The sequence below is a fragment of the Dromiciops gliroides genome, chromosome 1 (genome assembly GCF_019393635.1).
Source record: "Dromiciops gliroides isolate mDroGli1 chromosome 1, mDroGli1.pri, whole genome shotgun sequence".
Lineage (NCBI taxonomy): Eukaryota > Metazoa > Chordata > Mammalia > Microbiotheria > Microbiotheriidae > Dromiciops > Dromiciops gliroides.
In genome coordinates, this window is record NC_057861.1 from 324,557,961 (window position 1) to 324,579,718 (window position 21,758).

The 21,758-nt window shown below is 35.9% G+C and overlaps 1 pseudogene; it reads right to left on the bottom strand.

The window, feature by feature from the left end:
- LOC122748807 overlaps nucleotides 1–21,293 on the bottom strand; it is an 80,578-nt pseudogene extending 59,285 nt beyond the window's left edge.
- Between the last annotated feature and the right edge of the window lie 465 nt (nucleotides 21,294–21,758).

Sequence of the window (21,758 nt, forward strand, 5' to 3'; positions counted from 1 at the left end):
TATTTTGTATGTACTTAAATATGTACATGGTATTTCTTCCAAGAGAATGTAATATGCAAAGAAGGAAGGAACAAAAGAATAAAGGAAAGGAGGAAGGAAGGAAACAAGCATTTATTAAGTGCATACTATGTTCTATGTACTGTGCTAAGCACTTTACAAATATTATGCTATTTGATACCACAACCTATGGAATTTCCATTCTACAGATGAGGAAACTAAGGCAAACAAATAAAATGGCTTGACCAGGGTCACACAGATAAGTGTTTGAAATCAAATTTGAACTCAAATCTTCCTTGCTCCAGATCCAATGCTCTCTCTACTGTAACACTTACCTGCCTCTAAACCTAAGCTTCTTACAATTTGGATAGTAATCCTATATGGGGTCATGTGGCTAAATGTGGGGGCTGTGAAAATGTGGCAACTATAAAAGGTTATGTATAACTATTTTATATACCTATATACCAAGGGTCATGTAAAAAAAAAATTCTTGGGCAAAAAGGGGTCATGAGTGCGAAAAGTTTAAGAAGCCCTTCTCTAAAGAATGGAAACAATGCCTTTCACACAGGACATGGCACAAGCCTTGCTTAATAGATATGTATCCTGCTTTGAAACAGTTACTCATGAAGGGATCAACCTTGACCTACTATAGCCATTTTGTTTTTCCTTTTGAAAAGAAGGCCTTATGGAAAAGGGGACAACAGAGTCAGTCAATCAGGAAGAAAAGACTGGGAAGCTTAGTGATGGAGTTTGAAATAACTGTTGAGCAGTACCACAAAGTGTTTCATGTTTTAAGGCTTGGAGCTTACAGTATAAGTTGTACAATATTATGTCATACTTTAAGTCCTTGTCAGTGTGTGCTTCTTAGACTTTTTTTTTGGGGGGGGGCAATGAGGGTGACTTGCCCAGGGTCACACAGCTAGTAAGTGTCAAGTGTCTGAGGCCAGCTTTGAACTCAGGTTCTCCTGAATTCAGGGCCAGTGCTTTATCCACTGTGCCACCTAGCTGTCCCCTGTTTCTTAGCCTTTTGAGTTTTAAGATTTTTTTTTTTAATGTGGAGGAGATAGTCAGTAAAGATTTTTTGGGGTGGGGCAGTGGGGGTTAAGTGACTTGCCCAGGGTCACACAGCTAGTAAGTGTCAAGTGTCTGAGGCTGGATTTGAAATCAGGTCCTCCTGAATCCAGAGCTGGTGTGTTATCCACTGAGCCACCAGCTTCCCCCCAGTCAGTAAAGATTTATTAAGCTCCTATTACATTCCAGGAACTATGCTTAGTGCTAGGAATACAAAAAGAAGGAAACAACTGGTCCTGTTCTCAAGGAGCTCACAAAATAGTGCAAAGGAATAGTTCTATACCTGTTCAGAAATGAATAGTTCTATACAAGTTCCACACTGTAAAATGAGGAGCTTTACAATCTCTTTTGGAGAGACCCCTCCTAAATTTGTTTAAAAGAAAATCCTCAGAGTTCTCTTCTGGGTTTAATGAATAATGAGCCAGAAAGTGTGGAAAATAGCCTGTCTTCTCTCTTTAGAAGTCAAATATTCCCAGGACTGAACTGGATCCCACCTGAGCACAAAACTGGGAATTCCTATTTTAAGTGAACATGAACTTTCACTCATCCACTCAACTCTTACCTCAGGAACCTATAGTGATATGTTTTTACACTTGGCAAACTGGATATTAAAGATTGATTTCAATGAACTCTAACAGCTTAATCTTTCATGAACATCAAATGTGTTCTATCTAAATTGGTTTTCTTTTCTTTCCTTTTTCTTTTCTTTTCTTTCTTTCCTTCCTTCCTTCCTTCCTTCCTTCCTTCCTTCCTTCCTTCCTTCCTTCCTTCCTTCCTTCCTTCCTTCCTTCCTTCCTTCCTTCCTTTCTTTCTTTCTTTCTTTCTTTCTTTCTTTCTTTCTTTCTTTCTTCCTTTCTTTCTTCCTTTCTTTCTTCCTGCCAGCTTACCAATTATATTATGAGTGGGTTGAAAAATTGAACTGGAGTGTCCTATATATTGACAGAAATCCATTAGGGAAAAGTAGTTTTCCTTGTTACACAGGATGCCCAGGAGAGATATTTTCCAGATATGCATTGGTTTCTCCTGTGTATTAAACTGAGGTCTAATGGGGAAGTATAAGGGTTGCTCTTTATGGTATTCCTGGAAAAGGTTCACTTAGATTAGTTGAGTTTTTCACTGAAGGTAAGGAGTAAACTTCCAATAAACCACATCCCCTGATTCCTGTTTGAAAGATCCCCACAAGTTCGATGAGCTGATTTGACTAGAGTTTCTTTCTGAAATGTATTTTTTTATTTCTCTCTTTTAAAAAAGTTGTTTTATTCAATTACAATTTTTTCTAGTTGCTTTTGTTAAGAAAGGCTCCTACAAAGACTAGGCATACAATAAATAACATTGTTTAATCTGCTTTGTTTGTTTAATTTGAATAACTTGGTATTTGGAAGTGATTTTTATTTCTTTGACCTATCAGCTTTCATAGGAGTGATCTTTCACAAAAGATTATTAATTTTGTGATTGTTTAAAAACTATGATCAGTGGATTGCTGTGATTCTCTGCATGGAATTTAGGATGTCATTAAGCATGAAGTCATATGTACTTAGGTGAGATTCATTAGTGACAATTTCTAAAGGAGAAGACATTCAAGAGGACAATGCTTGAGCACCCCTAGAAGCCCATTACACCTTCCAAAGTTGAGGCTATGGGAAAATGTGCCAAATGTGCTCCAGCTGTTTTGTTGAGTGTGGGAAATATTTAACTAGGGGGAGAGTGTAATGGGGAGAACATACCAGAAGAGTTACGTGTGGATCTGAGCCGAGTTTCTCCGGCTATTTCTAAGTACTTAAGTGCTTAGTAATCAAGGACTTTCGATGCCATAAGACTTATTTGATAAAGATGACTATCCATTGATACAGAATAAATGACCCACTCATTATAAATTAATGGTAATGAATCTATCTTCTGATGATTTATCCTTTCCAGTATCATGAGCATATAAGGACTCTGTAGGCCTCTCTCTTAGAAACATTACCATGGGTGTGAAGTATAGAGAAGCAGTCATGCTCATTTCTTTAATTTGGCAGTGGTCACATGTGTTGTCTAGGCATAGATATGCCTGGACTTGGGCCCCTGGGTTGCTTAATATGTTTATATTTCTTTCCCTGAGTACAGGCTACTGAATAGTCATCAGGAGATTATTTATGTATTCATTTATTAATGTATATGATTATTTACCTATTTATTATTTTGCTTATTTGTTTAATCATTCTTTCCTGTAATTGTTCATCCATTCATTCATTACTTTGATTATTTTGTGAATGGTTACTTTGGGAGTTTGGAATTTCTAGTTTACTCAATAAGATCTAAGCAGAAGTAGGTGAAATATCTTCTACTATAGCATTTTTATAGAAGATGACCACTTATATGAGAAAAAAGTCCAAGCCATATCATTTTTTCTAAGAATACATGGAATTTGAGGGAGCTATGAAGAAAAAGGAAAACATGAAATGGTTATTCAGAAGTCCTAATAAGCATTTCTTGTACTGTCTCAAATTTCCAGGAGAATATTGTAAATGTTCTGACTTATTGTTTCAGATTTTGAGGTTTTATTAATTTATGATGCTTTTTGTTCAAATAATTTCTTTTCAGTGAAGGAAATAAATAGTTCTTCCATAACCAAATCTACACTGCAAGTGCCAAACCTAAGCCTTTTGTTGGTTTGTTTCTTTTTTAAAAGATTGTCATCAGTTTTCCTCTTGCATGTGGGCAGTAATGAGCCACACAGTTCATGAAAGAGACTGACCATTCTCTATTCCCACAGTTTCCAATATACTTGAAAACCTAATGAGGGCTTAAATTACTGAAACAGCTGTCTTAGTCATCTTTTTGACTCGATCCTCACCCTTCTATAATCTATACTTCATATTACTAGAAATGTCAGAAAGATTGTGAAACTCTAAGAGGAACTTCCTACAAAAAATATTAATAGTGTTTAAGGGAAAAAATGCATATCAGTCAGAGGAGAGCAACCCTGTTGATGAAGGATGTTTATTGTGTTTGTACCTTATGAGGACTTAATGGAAGTGTGAATGCAACGATCAGAAATGAGAAACCTTAGGTGGGGGCAATGGGAATGACAAATATTTGAAAGACTTACATAGCAGAGGGATAACACTTGACCTGGTTTTTTTTGCTGTTTTTTTTTTTTCCTGAAAGAGAGAACCAGATTACTAGGTGGAAAAATTGAAAGAGAAACTTAGGTTTAATGTCAAAAGGAAAACATTTTCCTAAGAATAAAATTGATCAAAAAGTATAATGTGAAGCTTCAATAGGTAATAATTCTTCCCCAATGGTCTCCCCCTCCCACTGTTAGGTGATTCTACAAGCTCTTTATCTTGGTGGTAGAGCATATGTGTATATATGTTCATATGTACATATGTGTATAGATAACTACACACTGGATAGTAAGAAATATTTTACAGAGGTACTAGAACTGTACCTTGGAAGGTTTGGGATCATAGAGAAAATTTGGAGGAACTTTCAAGGAAACAAATTTGCGCAAGGTAGAGAGACTCAGAATGTCTATGACATTTAGATATACTGTTATATAACTTGGCATTATCAATACTTCATGCCCCAAGCAAGTCCTTTAGAAAACACAAATTGTGTCATATGAATACATAAAATATTGTGGGAGATGGATGGAATCCAAATTATTTCTGTTCTCTTTATAAACTCTTTATAATCTAAGACCTAACAATGCATATTTGACTGGTATTATTTTTAATGCAAATCTTTCAAATATTTCTGTTTCAATCTTGTTTAATTAATTTTTCTAACAATGCCAAATTGAATCACTGATTTTTATATCAAATTATAATCAACTGAAGTTTATTCTCAGATAAAAGTAAAATCTTTATAATTGTTTAAAACACAGAAGTATTTCTGTGGTTGATTGCAGAAGGGAAGTTTGTATTCATTCTAAGTATCTTTGAATGAAAAAAGACAATGAGAATGAAAGAAGCATCTGATTTATCAGAACCTTAGCATGTCCAGTACCTCTTCATCAGAGATAGTAAAAGTCAAGCAGCACTTAAACCAAATTGATTTCTGAGGGAAGAAAATATAGGATAGTATTAGCACTTTCTTCTCCTCAATCCCTCTCCCTCTTACCAAGTTAGCATCTGAGTAAAGTAGAATTAATGCCTGTCATTGTCCCAAGGAATAAGAGTTCATGTGTGTGTGTGTGTGTGTGTGTGTGTGTGTGTGTGTATCTTCCATGATGGCAAATTTTTATTCTTGGGGAATAAATGTTATTTCTGCACAGAGTCAAAAGTCCTTTGGAAGCAAGTCTGATAAATAAGATGGTTAGCTTGGTGATGATGTTAGGGACAATTTATTGTCATAATTATATGTTTTGTTGTTGTAGTTTTAATTTCATTAAGCAGCTTGATTATATAGGAATATTTTTTTTTCATAAATGGGTTTTGTAGGTTCTTCCCAAAGAAAAGTTTTATTATCATGGCTTTAATACTCTTAACTTTTCCTGTCCTATGAAGTGACTCCTTTGAAAGAAATCACATTGGTTTATGAGTTCTGATATGCTTGGATTAAACAAACAAAAATAATTTTATTTTAAAGACTTATAAGTTAAAGTAGCATGGCATAGTGGATAGAGAGCTAGCTTCAGAATGAGGAAGACCTGGGTTCAAAGCCTGATTCTCCAGCATACTGGTTGAGTGACCCTAGGAAAGTAGCTTAATATCTCAGTGCTTTCAAGTCTAGGCAACTTTGTATGATTACAAGTTGTGTAGAAATATATGTATGTATGTGTGTATATCTACATCTATATTTATATTATCTATATCTGTCTATACATATGTCTATGTCTATGTCCATGTCACTATCTATATCTATCTTTATCATCTATATCTATATCAAGAGACAGAAAGACAGAGAGAGAAAGAGAAAGAGAAAGAGAGAGAGAGAGAGAGAGAGAGAGAGAGAGAGAGAGAGAGAGAGAGAGAGAGAGAGAGAGAGAGAGAGAGAAGTCCTCAGGATCCATCAGGCTGTCAACATGTTCTGTACACACAAATAAATAAAAAAAAACAATAATATTTTCCCCTCTTTGTGCCTTTCAAAAAGCTTCATTTCCTAGGTGGGTGAGTGAATAAGCCACAGTTCAGTCTTAAAGAAACTAAAAAATCTCACAGTTTAAATGGGCATATGTGACAAACTATCAAATATCCCTCAAAATTCATGTCTTTGAATGTTTGAAAATGACAATGGCTGACATTTATATGGCACCCCTGGACCCTAGAACTTTTCCAATTTTGAGTTGTTATCACTTCCATCTACATCAGCCAGGATAACAATGGCCTTTTATGGGGCAGTCAGGTGGAGCAATGGATAAAGCACTGGCCCTGGATTCATGGGGACCTGAAGACAAACTCAGCCTCAGACACTTGACACTTACTAGCTTTGTGACCCTGGGCAAATCACTTAACCCTCATTGCCCTGCAAAAATAAATAAATGAATGAATAAATAAATGAATAAATGGATGAATGAATGAATAGATAAATAAACAAACACACACACACACACACACACACATATATATATATATACATATAAACAAACAAATAAATGAATGAATGAATGAATAAGTAAATAAATAAATAAATAATAATGGCTTGTTAAGCTTCTTAGCTACCAAGGAACCACCTTCTTTTTCTTCAGGAGCATCATAGTCATCATGAGTGAATAAAAATTAGCAGAAAGAGTTCTGGAGGAAACCTATACATAGATAATCTCCCTCTGATCTTCACACAAAAATTCAACATTCTTATCTATGGTGATTCTCTGCATTTTATTCCTGAATTTCTTAAGTTCAGAGTAATTTTTAAATTTTATTTTAGTAGTTTCAACAGAAGATAAGGTGATTTTGGAAATTATGTATGTTTCTAGATCATGTTCATAGTTCATTTTTGCATAGCACTTCCAAATTATAAAGTTATTAGCTACAGAAAGATCATTCTTATTTTTTTTTTTAGTGAGGCAATTGGGGTTAAGTGACTTGCCGAGGGTCAAACAGCTAGTAAGTGTTAAGTGTCTGAGGCCAGATTTGAACTCAGGTACTCCTGACTCCAGGGCCAGTGCTCTATCCACTGTACCATATAGCTGCCCCCATTCTTATTTTTATAGAAGGAAACTAAAGGTCACAGAAGTTAAACTATTTCTATAAGGTCATTGCTGTTATCATAACCAAGATTATGAGCCATATCTGTCCTATGTTTTAGTCCTGGTATTCATATTATACTACAATGAAATGTAAAATGCCTATTATTCATGTATAACTAATATCACTTCAGACCTTGGCTGGGGGCAGAGCCAAGGTGGCAGAGGAAGGGCAGTAAACATTCAGACTTACTGACACACTTATTCCAAAAGCTTCAAACACAGCCAGAAAACATCCCCTGGAGCAGCAGAACCCACAGCCAAGGATGGCTTGTAGGTTCACCAGGAAGAGGATCTGGGTTGGGAGTGGAGTTCAGCCTGGTGATCATGCTGACACAGACCCAGCTCCAGGCAGGCTGCGCCTGAGAAACTTACCCCAAGCTTCTGAATCAGCTGCAGTGTCAGAGTCTTCTGGAGCTAAGCTTGGGGTCTGGTGAGAGGGCTGAGTGGCTAGATGGGAAGGAGTCTAGAGGGGTATATGCAGGAGCTAAAGGGACATTTGGATGTCCTACCTGTGACAAAATTATTAAAAATAGAACCAGCCTTGACCTTTCCCAAGGAGAGCTCAGAGTCAAGAAGTTACCTCATTCAAACCCATGTCTACCTGAAAGCTTTGTTCCCACCAGAGGATATGAACTCTGACTTCAGCACATTTTACTCATGGACCACCCTCAAATCCAGTGAACCAATGGATTTGCAATATGCTGGCCAATTAGCTTGGAGCAGAGTGTAGGGACTGCCTCTCTTCCAGACCCACAGGTAGCTTCCACTCTCACAGAAAGAGGAACATTCTCTTTTTGGCCTAAGACTCCAAAGTGGTGGCAGCACCTTGTGCTAGGTATGTAGAGCTTCTGAAACTTCTTCACTCCACATGTTCTCTCTTTACTAATATTTGATATACTTTAATAAATACTTAATGCCTCAAACTGGTGCAATAGCCTCTAATTTCTAAGTTACAAATATATGATAAAACTCAGCTATACTTGGGACAGAAATAGGGAGACCACAGTTAGTTTTACTCATCACATACCACAGCAGGGAACAAGGAAGAAACCTTGAGCAGTGATATGCCAGGTGTGGTAGGGGTGCAGGCTCATCAGAGCTAACAACCAACAGAACAAAAAGTTTTCCTGCCTGGTTAATTAGCAAGTTGGCCTGGGGTTATATACAGACAAGAGAAAAGGCCAGGTGAGTGAAGAAACTGTCCCTCATTAAATCATAATACCTGGGACCCCCTGAAGCTTGGGATAGTATAAGCTGGAAGAAGTAACCACACTAAGATGGAGTTAAAAGTCAAGTAAAATTGTGCAAGATGAGCAGGCAGAGAAAATTGTGATCCATAGAAGGCTTCTTTAGTGAAAAGGAAGATTGGGGTACACCATCAGAAGCGGATACAACCATCAGAGACGCTACATATAAAGCTCCCAAGAAAAATATGAATTGGTCTCAGGCTATACAGGCAATCAAAAAGACTTTGAAGATAAAGTTAGAGCGGTAGAGGAAAAAATGAAAAGAGAAATAAGGGTGATGCAGGAAAGATATGAGGAAGAAGTCAATGGCTTGTAAAGCCAAATGGAAAAAGAGATACAAAAGCTCTCTGAAGAAAACAATTGCCTAAAAATAGGATCGAACAAATGGAAGCTATTAACTTTATGAGAAACTAAGACACAATAAAGCAAATTGAAATGAATAAAAGAAAATAGAGGGCAATGTAAAATACCTTCTTGGAAAAACTGCTAACCTGGAAAATAGATCCAGGAGAGATAATTTGAAAATTACTGGTCTACCTGAAAACCACGATCAAAATAACAGCTTAGACATCATCTTCCAAGAGATAGTCAGGGAAAATTGCCCTGATATTCTAGAAGGAGAAGGTAAAATAAAAATTGAAAGAATCTACCACTCACCTCCTGAAAAATATCTCAGAAGGAAAATCTCCAGGAATATTATAGCCAAATTCCAGAGCTCCCAGGTCAAGGAGAAAATATTGCAAGCAGCCAGAAAGAAGCAATTCAAATAATGTGTAGCCATGGTAAGGATAGCACACAATCTAGCAGCTTCTACATTAAAGGATCAGAGGACATGTAATATGATATTCTGGAGGGTAAAGGAATTGTGTTTACAACCAAAAATCAACCACCAAGCAAAATGGAGTATAATCTTTCAGGGGAAAAAATGGAACTTCAAAGAAAAATAGGGCTTTCTGGTATTTGTGATGAAAAGACTTGAACCAAATTTGGCTTTCAAATACAAGACCCTAGAGAAGCATAAAAATGTAAACAGGAAAAAGAAATCATGAGAGATGTTAAAACATTAAGGAGTTTATATTTCTACATGGGAAAATATGTCTAAATCTTAAGAGCCTTCTAACTATTAGCGCAGATGCTAAAAATAAATTTTGACAGAGGCCACAGGTAGGAATTTATTATGAAGGGATGATACCTGTAAATCATTTTTTTTTTGTTTCTCTTTTTTTTCAGGGGGTGGGTGGGGTGGGTGGTAGGGATTTATGAGTGTCTTGAGTCTGAGGCTGGATTTGGGCTTGGTCCTCCTGGGTCTAGGGTGGGTGCTTTGTCTACTGTGCCACCTAGCTGACCCATGATGACATTTTTCAGTTAAAATTGAGCGGGGAGTGGAATACACTGGGTGAAGAGAAAGGCGAGTGGTAGAATGGGGAGAAATCTCCCATGAAAGAAGCAGGAAAGGGCTTATGAAGTGGAGGGGAGAGATGGGAAAGGAATGGAGAAGTGAAGGAGCCTTATACACATCAGAATTAGCTCAAAGACCTTATTCTCATCAGAGTTGGCTCAAGGAGGGAATAACATACACAACTAATTGGGTGGAGGAATCTATCTAACCCTGCAGTAAAGTAGGAGGGGAAAGGGATAAGGAGGGAAGGATGAAAGAAGGGATGGCAGAGTAGGAGAGGGGGCAGTCAGAAACAAAACACTTTTGAGGAGGATTAGGGTAAAAAGATAGAAAACAGAGTAAATATAATGGGAAGGGAATAGGATGTAGGGAAAGTTATGATTATTGATTAATGAGTGATTGATGAAAATGGCAAAAAGTATGGTATTGAGGCAGCTAGGTGGCACAGTGGATAGAGTACCAGCCCTGGAGTCAGGAAGACCTGACTTCAAATCCAGCCTCAGACACTTTATATTTACTAGTTGTGTGACTCTGGTCAAGTCACTTAAACCCAATTGCCTCAGGGGTGAAAAAGTATGCTGGACTATTGTGAAGAAAATTCTTTGTTAAGTTTAAGGTACTATGTAAAAGTTATCTATTACTGTTGTTACAATAAGCAACCTCATGGGTTTATTGTAAGGAAATCTCTCTTTAAAGTACTATATAATTGTGGGTTACTATAAAAAAAAAAAAGATGATGAGCAAGATACAATCAGAAAGACCTTAAGGGACCTGAATGAGCTGATGCAAAGTGAAATCTACTGTATACAAAAGAACAGTATTATTGTGAGTTGATCTGCTGTGAATCAGTTATTTCCAGCACTGCAATGATGCAAGACAACTCTGAAAGTCTTATCAAAAATGCAATCCACCTACAGAGAGAGAAGTGATGGTATTTGAATACAAATTGAAACATAGGAAACAAACAAACAAACAAAAAATGATGAACAGGATGCTATAAGAAAAACCTAGAAAGACCTACATGAACTGAAGCAGAGTGAAATGTACTGTATACAAAGTAACAGCTATAGTGTAAGATGATCTTCTGTGAAGGACTTGGTTATTTTCAGAAATGCAATGTTCCAATATAACTCTGAAGGACTAATGAAAATGGCAATCCATCTACAGAGAAAGAACTGATGGTATCTGAAAACAGATTGAAGCATAATTTCTTTTTATAGTTCCTTGATCCAAAGTTTTGTTTTTGTCTGTTTTCTTTCACAACCTGGCTAATGTGGAGATGTTTTGTGTGACTACTAATATATAACTTATATTGAATTGCTTGAGTTCTTGGGTGGTGAGGTGGGGAGGGAGGGAGGAAGAGAAGTTGTAACAAAAAGTTTTAAAAATTCATGTTGGGCAACTAGGTGGCACAGTGGATAAAGCACCAACCCTGGATTCAGGAAGACCTGAGTTCAAATTTGGGCCCAGACACTTGACACTTACTAGCTGTTTGACCCTGGGTAAGCCACTTAACCCTAATTGCCTCACAAAAAAATGATGTCAAAATTTATTTTTACATGTAATTTTGAAAATAAAAATTCTAAACAACAACAAAAAAAGAAATAGCACTTTGGAAGGCAGATGTTTAGGAAGTATTAATGGACACTGTTGCATTTGAGTTTACTAGGTTTTTAGCTGCAATGGAATATTACATTATTTGGACAGGTAGCAAGTGGGAGAAAGACACATTAATTCAGATCATCAATTCTTTTTAATCTTTTATTTTCTTCGAAATGTTTATTCCTGCATTCTGATCATATGCAGTGAAAATTATCAGCCCTCATATTGATCAGAAGTTATAAACCATAGGAATTAGTTTGGAAAGGAGCCTTGAACACTATTCCAATCCCTTCATTTTATAGATGTCCTGAGAAAAATTTTCCCAATGTCATAGCCAAAGTTTGAACCTAATGGATCATATAATTAGAATTGAGAGGGACCTTAGATATTATTAAAGCAATCCCCTCACTTGTATAAATGAGCAAACTGAAGCCAGATCTTTTAAATAGTATTTGGAAAAGCCAGAATTGGAATCCAGATCTTTGACTCAACCTCCAGGGTTCTATTTACTCTTCACCACTCTGCTTCCTTTTAATAGTTTTTTTTTCTCTGGTAATTTTCTGTCCAATAGCCAACATTTGTTAAGCAATTCCTATATACCAGGCACTGGGAGAAAACAAAACAAAACAAAAAGAAATAGAGGAAACAAAGAAGGGTAAAAGAGAGAATATATTCCCCAAAAGTTCACAGTCTAAAATTATCATACCTAGAGAACATATTTGCTTTAGCTGTGAACAGAATGTTTCTCTTACTGTAAATACTTGGGGAGGAAAATTATTCACAATAATGAAGGCAGAGCTATTAACTAAACTTGCCAGAAATTCAATCCTTGTCTCCATTTTTTCTCTTTACCCATTATCATTTATTTTATTATTATGATCCCTTCTGTGCCATTTGAAATTTATGGGGGTATATAATATATTGTTACTTAGAAATTAGAGGCTATAGCATAAGTTTGGGGCATTAAGCATTTATTAAAGCATATTAATTATGAGTAAAGAGGTAGCACGTGGCTCAGAAAGTTCAGAAAGGAGTGAGAGCTCAACGTGGCTGCCTCCTCTGAGTTCCAGGCCAAGAGAGTAAGCTTAAGCTACCTTTGGGACTGAAGGAGAGCCCTCCCACACTGCTCAAAGCTAATTGGCTAACATAATTCAAATCTATTGGTTTACTGGCCTTGAGAGTGGTCCATGAGCAGTGCATGCTGAGGTCAGAGTACAGAGGACAGACACTGTGAGGGAAAGGCTTTCAGGTAGGTATGGTTTTAATCTCTAATTGTCTCTATTCACAGTCCAAGGTCCAACTACATTTCCTTTGAAATTCTCCTGACTCTGGGATGGCCTTAAGGAGGGTCAGGCTCTCTTGGTTTCATAGAACCCCATTATTTTCTCACACTTCTAACTTGTGTTCTTCTCTGCCCAGCTTTTCTATGGAAGGAGACTTTGGTTATTTAATTCACTCACTTCTTCACTATTTACCACAATGCCTAGTAAGTAGTAAGTGGTTAATAAAAGTTTGTTGAGTGATTTATCTATCTTATTCCCTGAAATAAAAATAGGAAATTTATTTATTTATATTCACTACAGTATTTTTGGAGTAACAAACAAAATGGAATATTTATCAAGTTATAAAAATTTGTAATAGTTAACTCCAATCTTCCATGCCTCTACATCTGGGGAAAACTAAGAATAGGATTTTCTTAGCTTTTCCCTATTCTTTTATGTCTAAAGAGTTAATGGAACCCCATCCCCTCTGAGTTGATTACCAGTCCAAATAAACTTCCAAGCTAACCCCCATCATCATCATCAGCAGCAGCAGCAGCAGCATCCCTACATGTTTATATCACTTTAAGGTTGGAAAATTGTTTATACACACACACACACACACATGCACACATATACATATATACACGTACACATATATGTATACATGTGTGTAGTACACACATATATGTATTGCACATGTGTATGTATATAGATGCATACATACATATATAATTTCAACTGACACATAAAGACTGTGAGGAAATCACTGAGATGTTTTTAGTATCCATTTCCAAATAAGTGAGATTGAGTGACATCAAATGAAATGACTGGAACTTTTGAGCATTGGACACAGGATTTGATCCCAAGTCTCACTTAATTATTAGCAGAATAAATTTTGCACCAAATGAGTGCTCTGTAAAGTAAAGTTAACAGGCTTCTAGGTAGTCATTACATAACCACCAGAATTTTTCTATATCTACAGTCGAAAGGTAGAAAGATACTTAATCTCCCAGTAATAGCCAGTCATGGGTCTCTTTCTCCTATCACAGACTACTCATTAGTGCCCTCCTTTACTCCCACCTTATCCATCTTAAAAACTCCCAACCTTTCCCCTTATATTCCAGTTTTTGTCTGCCAGCCCATTGTAATATAATCTGGCCCTAAACATCTATAGTGCTATATAACAGTAGCTATCCAAGTGCCAGTGGGAAACGTGCATCCTTACTCTAGCATACCAGTTCTTTGCTTTCCAGTTTACTCTGCAGCTGTGATGTGTACCCCTTAGACCAGTAAATATGGTTTCTTTGTTATCCCTCCAATGCACACACATGCACACACACACACACTTGCATGCACTTTTTATTTCTGTGAGCCAGAGTGAATTATACAGGTTGAGTTGGCAAATGTAAATTCTAATCTGCACCATCATTCCAGTTACCCAGTTTTGTAACCTCTAAGTCACCCTTGACTACTCACTTTCACTCAGCCTACAACATGCAAGCACTTGCCAAATCTTAATTTTTCTATCTCTACATCTTGCCTCTGTGCCCTTCTCTCCCCTCTCACAAATACCATCCAAGATCAGACCCTTCCAATTAATTTTTCTACTTTAAGTCTCTCCCTTCTCCAGATTATTTTCCACCAACCTGCCAAAGTGATTTTCTTAAAACGTATTTCTGACCCTCTTTCCTCTCACTACTCAGTAAATTGTAAGGGCTACTTCTAACCTCCAAAATCAAATATAATGTCCTCTGGCATTTAAAACTCTTCACAATCTATTTTGCAGGTACAATATAAATCACCCATTTTCCTATAATATATGGTTCAGCCAAACTGAACAGGAAAATAAGTTATGATATCTCTCATTTAGCAGAAGTATACAAAAAGATAAAATATAGTAATTTAAATGAAAAACATATATAGATATATACACACATACACATATACATGTATATATATACATATATATACGTATATATATGTATATATATATGTATATGTGTGTGTGTGTGTATATATATATATATATATATATATATATATATATGATGTGTGGGTATACATATATACACGTTTGTGCGTAGGTATAATTTATCCACTTGTTACATTGAGCAAATTACTCAAAAATGTTACTATTTAATGCCTATTTCACTAGGCTCTCCCACAAAGACTGTATTTCCTATAACTCTTATCTTTAACAACTAAATGAGTAATCTGTATTCTTTTACATCATAGAGGGACATCTATGAGGAACAATAAGCTCTAGGCCTAAAATCAGGAACATTTGAGTTCACATATGACTGTAGCTCTTACATGGGCAAGTGTGACCCCAGACAAGTCATTTAACCTCTTTTTGACTCAGGTCACTCATCTGTAAAATGGGGTTAATAAGGGCATTTACCTCTTCAGATTGTTGTGAAGATCAAATGAGAGAAAAAAAAATATAAAGTGCTTAGCATAATCCCTGAAACATAGTAAAAGCTAAATAAATGTTAACTTTTATTAGTTATCATTTTTAAGTATGGAACTATTAAGAGTTATGCCTTGCAAGAAGATAAAGAGATTGTTTTCCTGTCATTGCAAGAAAGAAGTTGTAAAGACACAGAAAAAAATGATGCTGTCGAATTTTCTTATTGGTATTCTTTTAATATTTATCTTTCAGATGGGCTAAATGCTCAGAAAATATTTTATTTGGTATCATGAATGAACTGAAAGTTGAAACTGTTTCCAAAAGTACTGTTACCTGAGCTTTTGATGCTGGTGAAAGGTAACTCTGGCTATGATCTTTCTCCCTGCTAAAATATAATAAATAATTATCTGTGTTTTTTCTTTTATTATTGATTACATTGTTAATAATGTCTGTAATCAGTAAGTGTAATAGAGTTAATCCTATGAGATGGGTGATATTAATATAGAGAGAATTATGAACAACTGTTTATGTGGAAAGAGGCTTCTTAAGTTTATTAAAATAAGAAAAAATATACAGAAGCTCCCCTAACCACCTGGAAATATAAAAGACTTTTTTTTTTCAAAAATAAGAAAATATATTTAATCACATAACTCTCCAGAACATAAAGCCTATTTTGTACCATAAATATTTTAAAAGTATTATTTATTTCATACTTATATTTTGAATTTTTGTCTTTAATAAACATAAAATAAGTATAACTACATACATATCATATGCAATATGCATATACATGATATAAATGATTTTTAGAAAGAATGTCCTATATCTTGTAGCCTATATGTATGTACACATATGGGAATGTGTGTATATGTATATATATATATGTGTGTGTGTACATATATATGTATGTAAAATCAAAAGTATAGATATGTGTATACACACATACATACACATATTTATGTATACACAATGTGTGTGGATCCATAAATATGAGTGTATATACATATATCTATACTTTTGAGTATGAATCTTATAGGATGAAGGGATACACATTTATATAGTTCCTATTATGTACCAGACACATTGTGCTAAGTGCTTCTCTGTCTCTTTGTTTCTGTCTCTCCCTATGTCTCTCTGTTTCTATCTCTCACTCTCTACCTCTTTCTCCCAAATATATACATAACTTCTAGCTGCTTGTCTTATTATAGAATCAATCATAGGGGTCGTCAATAGTGTCAGCAATGGGTACTATAGAGAAAGAGTATTTAACCCAGAATAATATACCCTGTATCACTTCTCTCAGTTATTAAATCTGTACTTGAATTTAGGAAAATCTCTTCAATGAATCTTAGAACACAGGAGATGGCATGGGCTTTAGAGATCACCTCTGCCAACCCCTTTATTTTATAGATGAAGATATTGAGGACTCAAGAAGTAAGGTGGTTTATCGAAGCTCACAAAACAGTAAAATTCAGAGCTGGAACTCAAACAGAATCCAAATAGATGATTTATAAGGTCCCTTCTACTTCTGTATCTGGGATACCATGATGTAAAACTCTAATTCTGGAATTTTTCCCCAGTAAAATATACAACCTTTCTTCTCCTCTCTTAACTTCAATTTTCTCATTTATGAAATGAGGTTGGTCAAGTCATATGACCTCTGACCTTTTTCCATCTCTAACATTCCATGATTCTATAATGGACCACCCACTCTGCCCCCCCCAAACAACAACAAGAGCAACAGCAGAAACAACTGAAACATCAGCAACAGAATAAAAGAAAAAGTCTTATTGGTTCTCTCAAATCTGCCTTCTTTATGTCCCTTTTCCAAAATATTTCTAGATGATAGAAATTCTCTATTCAAAAATATTATTCACTTAACATACTTTTTTTTCCTTCTATTTGAGTTTAAACTTATCTTGCTGTGAAGATAAATCATTAGAAATTACTACTACCTAATAAGAAACCTTATAAATTCTCAGTAAGACCTTTCCTTGTCTAGGAATTTTACAACCCATAACAAGCTCTTTTCTGGCAAGTTTACAAATTAAGGAGAGTCTAGAACATCTTTTTTGCTCTCTCTCTGTCTTTTCCCATACAATAATTCACCAGCTTAATAATAATAATGTACCCGTAATTCCAAAATTCTTCCAGTGCTTTCCTCTTTGTCTTAGAGGAAACAAAACAATTAACATAGTCTATAACTAAAATGGATAGAAGTATTATTATTTACAGTTGTTTCTAATTTTAACACACATACATGAATTTAAAAGTGACTTTAAAATTGATTAGTACTTTCCTAACCACCCCTCTCCAACCCCCAACCTCAGTCCTGAAGGATACCATTAGCTCTCAGTTAAAAAATATAGTTGAGATAAGGTATTTATCTTGAGTTAAATTATCATTAGTCTACTAACCAGTTGTATACATGTCCCAACTTATCTCTTGACAGCCGCTTCCTTAGATGCTTTATGACCAAGGGGAGAAGTTATCTATTAAAATCCTATTCATGACAGGAAGTCAGTCAATAAACATTTATTACATGCCTACTATGTTCCAGGCACTGAGTTCAGCATTGAGAAGTGATATATTAATAGGAGAGAAAAAAATAGACATAAAGTAATATAAATAATATTTCTTAATACTAATTAAGCAAAGATAAATTTCTCTTGGAGAAAGAAAGTAAATAAGAGATAGGGTTAGTGCTGTGTTCCTCTCCTTCATTTCTACCTCATCTCTAGGGAATCCTCATTCATAGGTTACTAGTGTCAGAAAAGAATATGGACTCTTTACTGAGACATAAAAACCAAGAAATCAACAAAAGGAAAACATTAGGGATTGCATATATAGGGTTTTTTTGTTTGTTTTGTTTTTGGTGTCGGTACAAATAGGGTGAGAGTAAGAGCAATGTGATGGAACAATACATCCACAAGCTAGAAATTCATGGGTTAGAAAAGAAAGTGGGACATTTTGCAAAAGCCTAAGGAACAGGTGATTCTGGGTATAGTTTCTTTTAAGTTCTGTTGTTATTTTTGTGGATGTTATTCCTGATTTCTCACCATTGATCCTAATTATAGTATATTTATTCATAGAATTAATGAAGAAATTTAAAAAAAAACACTTTCTAGTCATCAAAGGAAAAAAAAAGAAACAAAAAAAATCATCAAAGATGACCAAAAATGGAGGGTTTCCTTTCTTCTAAGAGCTCTGACTTACCCCTTCCTTGCTGTGGAAGTTATATATTCCTGTTTATAAATGGGTTGGATCAGGTGTTCTCAGATCTTTAACATCCTTTCCAATTCCATTAACAGATTCAACAAATATTTGTTAAACCTCTATATGTGATTTATATACAACATGAACAGATCCATTTGCCTGCTTCTAGTTAAACATATGGGAGCTCTGGGGCTTGTTTCTTTCTTTCCATATAGAACTCATTACTGAGGTGTTTACTTGGAAGACAGTGAAAAGTCTATTCCCTGGCTGCTGAGCTGGAAGAGGTGATTACAGTAGATGTCCTAAGCAATGTCTTGCTACTCTGATTTTCTACTCTTTTCTACTTACAGATCACAAGGACACTTGGAAGAGCTTCCAGTGCCCTAGTTCTTAATATCCATATAGCTTCGTGATAGGCCCAGTATCTACTAGACTTCCTTCTCCTCTATGAAATATGGGTTAGTCATTTTTCCCCCTCAGGAGTAAAAAGAAGAAAAAAAAATACCTAAACATGGAGGGGATTGTGGTAGTCTTTGGCCATATTGATGTGACTACCTGGTCATCCATTGGCAAATTGCATACTCACTTGAGGAAAGGGCCTTCAGACTTTGTGTATTTTTCAGTAATACAAATCACCATGCCCTGTTCTTCTGAGTACACACCATATAGAGTGAAAGAAGTCCCTGTCTACCTAAGTTAAGTCCTAGAGTATTTTCATTGATAATTATTTCTAGGGACAGTAATCAAGGTGATCTGGTCCCCAGCCATACATTCCTCTCCTAATAAATCTGTTTTTATTTTTACAAGATTTGTAATAAGCCTCCAATTCTCTAGGTGAGCTAGCCCCTCTGATCCAGGTTGCAAATCCCTCCCCAAACATTTCTTGTGCTGAAACTCGGGAAAAGTCATCAGATTGGCTCTAGGATACCCTGGGTGGGGTGTGCAGTGTGCTCCTCTACACTTTTAAGAGCCTTATTCTAGTTGGGTGGGTTCCCAAGGTATGAGGTCGCAATAGCCAGGCTACTTCCGAATTTTCATTTCTCTACAGTAGGGAGATGTCCTGACTTAGAGAAATGCATCTCAGGTTTTTGTAGCCACCAGCTTAGATGCAAGTGCTGTCTTCTTTCTCAGTGTGGTCCAGCCCAACCCAACATGAAAGCACAAGGAGAGAGAATTCCATATGATCCCCATCCCTCAGGTATATCCTTAAAAATTGGGGGAAAATGGACTTAGGTGAAAAGAAATGAATGATTTTCTACTGTAACACGAAATGACCATTATTTGTTGGGGAGAGGAGAATTAAGGTAAACAGGCCTCCTGATTAGCCTGTACCACAACCCAGAGTGGGCTATCCAGGAAGAAGTATCATCTCACAGTTGTTGGTTTCTTTGTGTCTTATGTGCACTTACTTATGTGTCTGTCAAAGGTAACTGTGTGTATAATCTACAAGAAATTTTTCATTGAGACTGATAAAGCTGATTCCAAACCCTGTTTTCTTTTCAAGCTGTGGCCAAGCTCCAAAGGTGGTTTTAAAAAAATACTGACATTTTTGAAATCTTTTGTAGTGGAATAATTTAAAAATCAGGAATTATTTGCAATGTGTAAAAGTTGCAAAGAAAAATATATTTTTTTAAATCCCTAACCATTGAATCACAATGCCAAAGAAGAGCAGAACAGTTCTTATTTAACTGGTAAAGCTGGCCATGGCCTCTCTGAATTAAGGCTTGCTGCTAAAAAAGCCTTGAGAAAAAAAAAAAGGCTGCTGAAAAGGTGGAAAACAAAACAAAACAAAACACTAAAAGCTGAAACAGTTTGGAAACTTTTGAGGAAAAAGAAAGAGTATATTATCACTTTAAGTGCTTACCTGCAATTGTCTGAGACGAACCAAAGGGTAATTGAGTTTGATTGGAAGATCTAGTTGAATATTTACAGTCTTGAAAACTAAAATACTGGTCGATTTTAAAGTCATTTTAAAATTCTTGTATGTGTGTTAAAATTAGAAACAACTTCAAATCCACCCTCAGACACTTGACCCTGGGCAAGTCATTTAACCCTCACTGCCCCACCCAAAAAAAATGTTAAAAAAAAAAAAGTAATTAGCAGACTGGAAAAACTTGTATTCATATTGGGGTCAGCTAGGTGGTCCAGTGGATCAGGAGTACCTGAGTTCAAATCCGGCCTCAGACACTTGACACTTACTAGGTGTGTGACGCTGGGAAGTTACTTAACCCCAATTGCCTCACTAAAAAAAGAAACAACTATAAATTATGGGACTCCTATCCATTTTAGTCATAGACTATGTTAATTATTTTGTTTCCTCTAAGACAGAGGAAAGCACTAGAAGAATTTTGGAGCTAAGGGTACATTATTATTATTAAGTTGGTAAATTATTGTATGGGAAAAGACAGAGAGAAAAGATCTTATAGACTCCTTAATTTGTAAACTTGCCAGAAAAGAGCTTGTTATGGGTTGTGAAATTCCTAGGCAAGGAATGGTCATACTGAGAATTTATAAGGTTGCTTATTATGTAGAAGTAATTTCTAATGACTGATCTTTACACAACATTATTTTAAACTCGAGAAGAAGGAAAAAACAAAAACAAGTGAAATATGCTATGTGAAACCTCTTACATGTGTGCGTCTCCTGGTAAACTCTTTTGTTCATTGCAACTCCATGAGAATAGAGATTTGATATTTAAGATAAAATATTATGGGACTGTAATTGATATTGTTTTGACTTTTGAATTCAGGTAGAGTTGTTGGGATCATTAAGTTAGTAATCCACCACTCAAGAGAATGCCACAAATCAATGCCACAAGAGGGAATGTGCAGCTTACAAGTGGAGGTATTTGGGAAAAAGCCAAGAGGACGATCTTGGTCTCATCTAAGTTAATATCCTGGTTCACATCCCCCATTTTGTTCCTGCTGAACAGGAAATGTTTCCCACCTGTCTATTCCAGAATATATCTGGCTATTACTACAAGGTCACTTGTGACTCTTACCTGAAATCAAACAGATCTAATGATGTTTTATCCTGGCCGTTATAATCATGGCCCTGCCTTTTTCTTTTATAGCAGATTTCTATAATCAGAGCAAGTAGTCAGTAGAAGGTATGAGTACAATGCAAGGATGCAAAATCTTACTGTTTTCAGTCTAAATATGTGGTCATTTGATATGCCAAACAACTAATTACACTGATACTCAGATTTGCCATCTGCCTGCTAATGCTTACCTGGAATTATGAGAAGGCTAAATTAACTGGGTATATTTTTTGATTTAGAAGGAACTGAAGGGGGCAGCTAGGTGGCGCAGTGGATAAAGCACCGGCCCTGGATTCAGGAGTACCTGAGTTCAAATCTGACCTCAGACACTTGACACTT